At 39.7% G+C, this 8,355-nt stretch overlaps 1 long non-coding RNA gene across 1 annotated transcript in view; it reads left to right on the plus strand.

Annotated features, from left to right (window-relative positions):
- Window positions 1–6,386, plus strand: part of LOC116695892 (uncharacterized) — a 10,531-nt gene extending 4,145 nt beyond the window's left edge. The window contains exons 2-3 of the long non-coding RNA XR_004333576.1: window positions 4,033–4,190; window positions 4,550–6,386. This is a non-coding gene — a long non-coding RNA (uncharacterized LOC116695892). The remainder of the gene's footprint in view (window positions 1–4,032; window positions 4,191–4,549) is intronic.
- The last annotated feature ends 1,969 nt before the right edge of the window (window positions 6,387–8,355 follow it).

The raw sequence follows: 8,355 nt of genomic DNA on the forward strand, positions 1-8,355 counted from the left end.
GGGGGGTTATCGCAAAGGCAGGTTGCTGTCTGGCTGAAGATTGACCATGGCTCAGGGCTGGATAGAAACCTATATGACAGGCCCCACTGAGGACTGAATGGACAGCAGAGCCTGATGAACTGCCTGCCTCCTTCTTAATCACAAAGCACTCGCACCAAGTGAGACACCAACAAAGGCGAGTGTGGCAGCGCTAGGCAAGTCCAAGGTTCTTAATATACCTTTGGTGACACACTCAACACTTTTTTGTGGTATATCAACGTAGCAGTCATTTTAACAACTGGTAAAATTCAAAAATGTCATAATAAATCTATATTTCTTCTTGTCAAAAAGTCCCATGAAAGCACATAGGCCTCTATTGATGTCTAAAAACTATTTTCAAAAACAAAACATAATGAGCTACACTGTAGCACCTGGGTTCCTTGTGATGAACATGGGATCTGTAGTGTCTTTTGAGTCATTTCCACAAACAGTGCACCGTCACGCTGCTGTAATTAATTTACGTCAAGAGTGAGCTCACAGACATTAAGAGTGAGCTCACAGATGGTTATTGAAAGACTTGCTAACAAGTTTTTGGCTTTGTTTTTTTCACGAGATTTGTTGACATTAAGAATATAGACTTACGATGGGAACAAAATTTCAGAGAAAAACTACGGGTAAACTTTACTTGACGTTTTCCACATAACAGTGACATGACACTGTCATGAACATGTCATAAAACGTTATAAACGGTTATGACATAATGCTTTTTTAGTAAATGTCATTCGGTTTTGTCATGAAAAGTTATGGTTATTGTTAGGGTTAGGTTTGGGTTAGGGTTCCTACGTCATGACTGTGTCATGACAGTGTCATGTGTTCATGACAGTGTCATGTCACTCTTATGTAGAAAACCTTTGTGTAAAATGTATTATATCCTCCACCAAAGACACTGTGTTTTCAAAAAAGTTTCTCTGTACTTAATGTAAACATCATGTTTTTTTCTGAGTCCCAATTGCAAAATGTAAATCCTAAAAGTCAGAATAAAGGCTTGTGTCACTGGAAGAAGTGACCCTAAATGCATCCTTCGCTGTCTGCACATTGATGAGTGGAAGGAAGCAAAATTGTCCTTCAGAGCCTGTTATTATTTGAGCAAGCTATTGCAATGCACGATGCACAGTGAGCCTGGAGCATAGGTTGCATTTTGCTGTACACTCCACTGCAAAATGAGACTAGTCAAGCCCTAATGTAACCAGCAAAAGCTGGATAAAATCTATAGAAACTCAATTATGAATCAATTTGAGTTTGTGTCAGACAGTCTGGTGCCAACAGAGTGGATTTTTTATTAACTTATGGTCTAGGAAGAATGAAACACTTTTCATTTGTGTACTTCAGTATGTTGCTTCATGATTCAGAGGAAGGGTGTTCACACTTTGTCTTAGAGGGACTTATCTCTCATGGTGGACCGGGGTTGCGAGGCACGGCGTTTTGTGTCCTAAGTGTGAAATTAGTCTTTTAGTTTGTTACTTCACTGCTCAAGAATGTCAAATTATAAATATGTAAAGAGATAGAGAATCCCTTTTGCAAAGCAGAAGGTAGCTCAACACTTGATTGAGTAATTAAAATGAAATCCCTCCCACATTGATTCGTATTAACATATTGCTGTAGTACATTTGAGTTCAGATTTTTTTTACCCTGCACCCCACTGTCCTGCTCTAGCGTATCAAACTAGGTCACAAGCTTGAATATTCATGATCCTCCATGACAACTCCCCACTATTCCATGTCAAGACCTATGTTAATTCTGAGATTTGCACATTTGAGCCTGCTTGAAACTCTTTAACTTCACTACCTCAGATGTGGAGTACTCTGAGAGCCAGTTTGACAACCTAAGGAAAAGAGAAAATACATGTGCAGCAAAAAGACTAATATACCTTACATACGTACATTTAAGCAAATCGTTATTTTTTTGCTTTACTGGACATATGGCTGCCATTTTGAAGGGTCACTTAGGATACAGCTGTGATAGCTTGAGATGTTATTGATTTGAACAAGACAGCCATGTGGCCAATGGGATTTCCAGAGAATGCTATTGTTTTGCACATTGATAGATTGTGCTCCAGTTCTCATGCGTCACTGGAGAAATGACAGTTGCGACTTGAATATTCTGACATTGTAACGGTCAGTTTGACCCACTGCTCATCAGCATTACAATCCATCTGTCAATCATTGTCCGTCACGTCGTCACCATCAGCCAGTTGCCATCTCTATTATAATGTTGTGTGTGTGCTAACATGCAGGTACAAAGCATTAGCGTGCGCACACACAAACACTCACGGGTCCCATTGGTTCCATTAAAAGTTGCCCTACAGTAGTTTGTCCTTTTTCGCCCCTAACTCATACACCTGACACTTGCCAGGAATACCTGGTCTGTCCCTTAAGGTCAATAAAGTACTAATGAATTGCCCAACAGAAATGACAGCATTTCCCCCTGACATTTACACCCAGTGTGTGATGACCTCTCATTAGTAATAAAGTGGGTTGTATAGGATCTAGTAGTTATCAATTCTTGAGTGAGAAACGGAAGCTGTGTATACTTCATCTTGGGAAATAAAACAACCCTCTTGGTAATCATTTACTATTTTGCTGCCAAGAGCAGCATCATTAATTGGAAATGGTGTGGAATGCTTGGCATGGTCCTTTTCTAACAAGTTGACTGAGAACTGAGGCTTTCACAGCCAAACTGTGGGTGCATTCCGCACAGAACCAGTAGCGAGGAAGGAAAATGTAATTGGGATCGTGCAATGTTTGATGAAAAAGGAAACATGTTTAGAGGAAAGATAGTTTGGAAAACCATAATTCTTCATACAGTACCTAGCGGTCCTGAAATATACTGTCCTGTTTCTCTTTAAAAATTACAACCACTCTGTTGATGTATCTTGAAAATGATTATCCACTGAGATTGGGCTTCTGTAGCTGAACACGCCCAGGGGAGCCTCATCACCCCCGCTGTAATAGACAAGAACAAAAGGAGTGGAGTGGAAAGGAGAGGAGAGAGGCAAGAATTCCACTGAGCTACAACAAAGAAGACAGTCAAATCTTCACCCCACTCACACCGTCTACGGCAGCCGCTCAACCTGCTTGCCATGAAGATAGCTCAATCCTCGTCTCACCCTGCGAGAGAGAGGAGGCATATTGATCATAGTCTGCTTACAGCTGTCATTAATTCAGACAACTCTGAGCTTAATGAGAAGTTTTCTGCCTCTGAGTTTCTTTGTTACTCAGTGGCATTAGATACCTCCTCACCCCCCACCCACCCTAACCCCCATCCTACTTAGTGACATAGATGATGCCCCTCTCCACCACCCCTGCCAAATCCAACATTCAAAGATTTATCTCTTAAATGAGAACCTGTGGTAAACAGGCTAATCTGTTTGGCAGCACTCACGGTCATGGCTGAATAAAACATTTGACAACGCTAAGCTCCTGAATCTTCCTATCTCTCTCTGGCAAAAGGCCTTTCTTTGCCTCCCTTCAGGGCTCCTTTATTGTTAATCCTACCGATCGCATTCTTCTAGCTTTTTGCCTGTTCTGCAGGGGTGTGGCTGGACTTTTGTCTTGTCTGACAGAGAGTTCATTATGTGATTGGCGAGGAGCTAATGCAATAACGCTCATCACGTGCCTCTGCCGGGGCCAAGTCCAGCCATTCAAGCAGCACTCTGTTCTTCTTCCTCTCCTCTCTCCCCCTGTCTTGTGGAGGCAGCCTGCCACCTCTCCCGTGGTGACAGGTTCCCTCTGAGGTATTTAACCACTTGTCTTGCAAACCCTCTTTTAATTGAAATCACCCATTGGCTGATAAGCTTCTAAAGCCTTATCAGGGAGGAGATATAGTGGTTAGGGTCTTTCATGCTGGAAGGTTTTGCAGTTGCTCTTCTTTTGTCTCTCTCCCTTTGGGCTACCTCTCTTTTTTGTTTTTCCAAATGGACAATCTTTTATTTCTGTTTATTTTCTATCTGTTGCTCACTTTGTTTCCTGCTTTTTGCTTCTTCATCTTTTTCAGGTTTGAAAGGTGACCAGTCAAGCATCCTGTCTTTGGTGCTGTTGTTGCTTGCATCGTGATGTAATACACTACATGATCCAGTAAACACTTTGGTTCTTACCTGACGTGCTGTATACAGACCTATGAACTACAATGACACGCCTCCCCTGTTGTGGGCTGTGAGTATTCACCGGTTAACAAAGCTAATGCTGCTCTAGCCAAAGTCTCTATCCTTGTGTGTTTCCAAATCGAAAAGCTTTGCAGCAGTCTCATCAGTCACCACAGAAACTGTTAATTTATCATTCTACTGGTTCAGGCACATTACACACTAATGCAGAAGTACCATAATTAGGTCAGTGACAATCTGTTATTTAAATTATGTCACAGTCAAAACTTTACAACTTCCCTCCCACACACACACCCCTAGTGAGACAGCATAATCAGCAGCAGATATCGTTTTTTTTCTCTGAGTGACAGGGGGAATGTAGTGATGACATCATTTCTATTTAACAACTCATCGTATTTTTTTCTTTTTCAGACGGCTTCTGCCTGGCTGAAGCCATCTCTAAACAATGATCCTCTTGGATTGGGTACCGTGGAGCATGCATACTTCTTTTGTATAGCAAATAGAAAGAAGAATGATGTTATCAAGTCAAAGACTGCTACAGTCCGTTGGCTTGCCAATATGAAAATGCACAATAGCTCGGTTCAGTATCCTCTCATTTCTAGTTGCAGCATAGCGCACTGCACTTTTGAATGGGCTCCAACTCAGCAGGCTAAATTCAATATGAAAATGCAATAGGCATAGAGCAAGGTAAAAAACCACAAACGTATCCTTACTTTTACAAAGATGTCATGAATACATGGACGCCAGGGCAGGCTCATGATTACACGGCTCAAATGGCTTCTTGTATGTTTAACAAAACACATTGCAGCTATCTGGAAAGGATATTTATTGTTTGTTTGATATTCAAAGGCATTTCTTTTGAGTCTGTAAATAAACTTCAGCCTCGGCCCTGTTGAATACAATTTGAAGGCTATGCCCTGCCGGATCTAATTTGATGAGCACTTACTATGCTGAAACCCACATCACTCTTCAGGCATGACACAAATGAGTAATTCAGTGGTCATTTATTAGGAAGAGGCTGTTTTTATCATAACTCTTGGTATGAACAAATCAATGTGACACCAGTGTTACATCTGAATAATTCATCAGTGGTTATTAGACCCTTTAATTTACATGTACTAATTGGAAGTACTGCTGCACACGAGCCTGTATGATAACAGTAATGCTTAAGCTGTCAAGTGCATATAAAGACCAATAGAGCTCTCATCCTTTCTGCTTAACTATTTGATTGCTGAAAAGATGTGTCCAAGTAGAGGATGTTTGATTAGCAAGCAACACGTGGCTAATAACCTGCCACAAATTAGTTTCTTTTTTTTTCTTATTTCTTCCACTTTCTTTCAGAACATTACATACAGAGAGTACAAAGAATCAATTTAGCTTGAGTTACGTCAATATGCTGTGTATATATATATATATATATAAGAATTGCACAATGTAGATGTAGAGATATAAGTACCTCCAGTTTTTCACACATTATGGGGCGGCCTGGTCTCTTAGATATTACATTATATAAAACTAATTTGCAACAGCAAATATGTTTTGACCAAAACAAATGATTACATCTTTAAATCAGCACAAGGAGGAAAATGTTTTAAATAGCCTATTTGAACTGTTATTACTGAATGTATTAGCAAAATGTTCACTGACAATGTATTTCAGTTTTTTCCCTATAGTAGCCACTCATAGCAATTAAAGCATTGTTAAATGTTTTTATGGTTATGTAGAACCATGAACGTTATTAACATTTAACAAAGATATATTCTATATCCTAGCCTTAACCAAAGTGTGTTTGTTTTTCCTCAAAACATAATTAGTTAAGCGTATAAAAACATTATTTCTAAGACACAGTTGCTGTGGTTACATGGAGAATATTTCTTTAACCTGAATTAAATCACTCAATTTGAGAGCAATTTCAACGCTAAATAAAGTGATCTGATGTGTATTCACATCCCCCAACACATTTCATCAGAATATAACTTTTTGGACTTGTGCAAAGGGGTTCCACCCAATGTGAAGCGTCTGATATAGCATGAATATAACAGAATACGTTTTTTCCCTAACTTCATTGAGATGGTTAGGTGGATTCCAGCTTTTATTTATTCATTTATAATGTCTTTCTTTATTTGAAAATGAAATCTTAATCTTTATTTTGAAATCCCAATAAATCATAGATTTACCACATTGTTTCCTTTCCACATTGTGTAGCAGTGTTAGTTTTAGGATACTTTTATAAATTGTAGCAAGTGTATAACTTAATGAAAGTCCAGTTTAACTCACATCTGTGAAAAGGTTGGATCATGAATTAATAACTAAGGATCATAAAAATTAAATATCCTAATTAGGTTTTATGACTAATCAGGGTTTTCCCTGGGTTGGCGAGGAAGCAATCACTAAAGCAAATTAGGAGGAGGAGCTTGTTACTAACAAGCCCCAAGCTGCTCGCTACCTGCTGGTTAAAGTGAAGGGGCTAGCTAGCAACAAGTTCAGCTCAGGATTAGTTTTGCTCATCGGACCTCATCGGAACATCAGCCTCAACCGATATGATTGCCAATATGTTGTGCATCCCTAAGTAATTTATCAACAGGAGCCATTTTTCTGCAGAACTGTTTTTACTTTTGATACTTTAAGTACATTTTACTGATAATAACACAGTACTTTTACTTAAGTAAGATATTGACTGCGATTTTAATGGAGTATTACACTTTGTCGATTCTTACTGTTCTTCTACCACTGAAAATATTGCACCACATATTTAAAAATCTGATTCTGTATTTTCTACCTGACTTGCATAAAGCAAAGTTGAAGCCTCAGTGGAAACAGTATTTTTGGGTGTGACCAACAAGCTAAATGAAAGCCTTGGGGCATTCATATTCAGATTTATGTTCCACAACTTAGAAGTTTAGGAGGGTAAAATGAGCAGATTAAAGAGGCTAGTAAATACAGGGAAACAGAGGGAGCAGTGTGCAGCAGATGGAGGGGAGTGTGGAAAAGGGCCAGTGCTCCGGACGGGCGTGACCTGAAAAACACCATGTGGAGGTAGAAGGGCCCGCTGGAGCCACCTGAGCCTTGGCTCCTTCTGAAACAGGAGTGCTTCGTTGACAAGCCGTCTCTCAGAGACTCTGACAGGGCTTTCAGCAGACCCCCGTCCTCCCTGGCCCCTCCACCCTCACCAGTCCCCTGTCACACACGCTCAAACCCTACACCACAATGTATGTCAGCACTGTCATTAGGGTAATTGCTGATTATGTGCACAATTGTCTCACCCAACTCTGCCAGACGTCCATCAATCCACAACTAGGTTTTCTTACAGGATGTTTACTTCTTATTTCTCTAACAAACTGAGTCATGGAGAAATTTCTCTTTTTATGGACTTCATTTGTTTTATTCTGACTCAGTTTTAGTCTAATATTTACACTCTTTTGTGTCTTACATACCGAACAGTCGAGTGAGATATGACTGGCCAGACATCACAGGCACAAGATGAAAACTCACGGCAAATGCTTTCGTTTTGAGGTCTGCTGATGGATAAGTGGACAATGTGTCACAGACAGGTAGCTGTGAAAAATTGCCCTTGTTATGCTTGTAGACATTGAAGGTATCGGTGGAATTCAAAGTGGTGAAAGTGCTTGTAGGCTTTTTTGACAGTCTGTCCCCCTTAGTGGAGGTAACATTTATATATATTAAGTGTGCTGTTTTTTTTGTTTGTTTTTTACATGCACTATCATAGTATGAACTGTCAGAGAATAAACAACTGTCCAATCATAAATCAATCTCCTTTTTACACCCCTAGTATCAAATTGGCCAAACTGCAATTTTATTTATATCTTCATTTTCTTCCTGAATCCATTTATAATGTTTAAACCAGAGCTTTGTCGAGGCTTAGTGTTGAATGATTGGGATTAAAATCATAAGAGCTCCTGTTCAACCAAACTACAGTTTTACATGTACATTTACAGCTGATGCTTATGAATTAAGGCTTAGAGTTAAGAAGCAAGTAGAAATGCTGTGCCTTTCTAAAGGAAACTTTGAAAGAGCAAAGTTTGGGAATTGCATATGTGACCTTCCTGTTACAGGACAATCTCTTTTGATGAAGTCCTCTCATGTGGGAAAAAGGTGTGCTTGTGGAATTAAAGCAGCAGCTGCTTACACTCCCAAAACCAAAACACCTTTTTTTAAGGCTTGCGCAGTCACACTGATGAATATTTTAATTTGTGTTT

Source organism: Etheostoma spectabile, chromosome 9 (assembly GCF_008692095.1).
Source record: "Etheostoma spectabile isolate EspeVRDwgs_2016 chromosome 9, UIUC_Espe_1.0, whole genome shotgun sequence".
Classification (NCBI taxonomy): domain Eukaryota; kingdom Metazoa; phylum Chordata; class Actinopteri; order Perciformes; family Percidae; genus Etheostoma; species Etheostoma spectabile.